Source organism: Chinchilla lanigera, unplaced genomic scaffold (genome assembly GCF_000276665.1).
Source record: "Chinchilla lanigera isolate Chin_1 unplaced genomic scaffold, ChiLan1.0 scaffold00010, whole genome shotgun sequence".
Taxonomy (NCBI): Eukaryota; Metazoa; Chordata; class Mammalia; order Rodentia; family Chinchillidae; genus Chinchilla; species Chinchilla lanigera.
Window position 1 is genome coordinate 35,455,865 of NW_004955411.1, and position 2,659 is coordinate 35,458,523.

The following is a 2,659-nucleotide window of genomic DNA, read 5'->3' on the forward strand; positions in this document are numbered from 1 at the left end:
TGCCTGCTTAAAAAGGACCTGCTTTTTTTTCAATAATAAAAGTTATATGTGGGGAGGGTTGTTGTTTGTTTGGAGAGTGAACCCAGGTGCTCTACCGCTGAGCTGTACCTCCAGCCCTTTTTTTTATTTTGAGACAAGGTCTTCCTTCCTTCACTGAATTGCTCAGGCTGGGGCTGAATTTTGCAATACCCCTGCATCAGCCCTCCTCATAGCTGAGGATTTCAGGAAAGCATCACTGTGCCAACAATATATATTTTACTCTTTAAATGTTTTATCATTTGTTTTTTTTTGTTTGTTTGTTTGTTTGTTTGTTTTTTGTTTTGTTTTGTTTTTCTCCGGTACCGGGAACCGAACTCACAACCTTGTGCTTGCCAGGCAGGCGCTTTTGCCGCTGAGCTAAATCCCCAGCCCCTATCATTTGTTTAAAGTAGAAAATACACACACAGTAAAATAGTATTTTTTTCTAAATAATGGCGATGAACATACAATTTGTTTTGGCAGTAGTGAGGATCCAACTGTGGGCCTCAGGGTCTGTCAGGCAAGCACTCCACCACTGAGCTACATCGCAGCTGTTCTTCTGTTGTGGTTGGGTTGGGTTGGATTTGTTTAAATTTTGAGACACAGTCTTGTGAAACTGCCCAGTTTGGCCTTGAATTTGCCATCCTCCGGCCTCAGCACCAGAGGAGACTGGATTACAGATGTGGGCTGGCATTTAAGCCTTCCTCTCTCAGCACAGCTTGAGGCCACCGGTCTGTAATCCCAGCATTCTGGGAAGCTAAGGCAGGGGGATCTTGTTCAAAATAAAAACTTAAAAAGGGCTGGGAACGCAGCTCAGTTTAAAGTCCCTAGGTTCAATCTCGAGCATCAAAAAAAGCATCTTCTCAACCCAGATTTCCTTCCCATAAATAATCACTGTCAGCAATTTGTTGTGAATACTTGCAGTTTCAGTCTTTGCAACTCCTTTTTTTTGTTTGTTTGTTTCCGAGACAGGGTCTCACTATGTGTGACGGTTGATTGGGTGTGTCAATTTGAGTAAGAGCAGCTCAACTACAGTGGCTCAGCAATGCCACACTCTAGGGCAGTTTGTTGCCTGGATGGTGTAAAGAGGAAATGAAGCAGGACGGATCAGCTTTGGTTTCTTCGGAGGAGCTCCAGTCCTCACCTTCACCTTCGGGGTCATCTCCCGGCTTCCAGTGCCGACGCTTCGGCTTCTGGCCGCAGATCCTTCAGCCTTCCAGCATGGACTCTTCACCCTTCCATCACAGATCCATGGGCGCTTTGATGGGGACTCACACAGGGCACTGCAGTGAGCTCCAGGCCTTTGACTGGATCTTCAGTCTCCAGCGTGCAGACACCCTCTGCACTCTCCCACACCTGACTCCGTGGGTAAGCACTGCAAGCCAATCTTGTAGATTCTGGTACATTTGTGTATCTTGTGCTATATCTGTGTCTCTAGTAAACACCGACTGATACACTATGTAATCCAGGCAGGCCCTGAACTCATTATGTAGTCCAGGGTGGCCTGAATTCTGCAGCTACCCTTCTGCCCTAGCCTCCAGAGTGCTGGGATTACAAGCATGTGCCACCATGCCCCACACATCTGATTTGTTCTTGTACCCTCATTATCTCTGGCACAATACTTGGCTCATAAAAAATAATTGAATGATAAATAGTAACAAATTAATGAATAACTATAGAAATGAAAAAGAGATGGAATACACAGATGCATAGCTGATGCATACGTGGATGTATACACACTGCACTGACAGTCATATAAAAGTACAGCACATGCTGCTTGATAACAAACAATTGTTACTGGTTTATTCACAGTATCATTATTTCAGAGTGTACTCCTTTTACTATACATTTTTTAAAATGTTGGACACCAGGTACATTCAGCCATCTGATCTTTGACAAAGGTGCCAAAAATATACCCTGGGGGAAAGATAGCCTTTTTAACAAATGGTGCAGGGAAAACTGGCAATACAAAGGCAGAAGATTGAATCTAGATCCAAATCTCTCACTATGTACTAAAATAAAATCAAAGTGGGTCAAGGATCTAACTATTAAAACAGAAACAACTGGCTGGAAAATGTAATAGGGAAAAATACTTGATTATGTCTTTCAGAACAAAACCCCAATTGCATAAGAAATAATATCAAGAAGCAACAAACAGGATTATATCAAATTAAAAAGCTTCTGTAGAGCAAAGGAAATAATCAACAGAGTAAAGAGACAACCTACAGATTGGGAACAATTTTTGGCCAGTTACACCTTGGACAGAGGACTAATATCTAGGGGAAAAATTATATAGAGAAAAATATATACATATATATATAAGATAGTTAATACCATTATACTACTAATTACTATTAGGTTATTGAAAAGAAAGGTCTGTGCCTATATTGTTTGATCAATTTTTCATTTCTATATCTTGTAATATATGCAACTACGTTGAAGATAACAATATGCAATATACTAACCATTTTTACTTTCCTACATCTTGTTTTGAAATTTTATGATGTTTTTATTATTTTCATTTTGTTTAAAATAAAATAAATAGACAGAAAAGAAAAAACACAAGTAATTGCAATTAAAAATTTTAAAAGTGGGGGAAAAAAGGTGAAATCACACACCAGAAAATTCTTAGGAACTACTT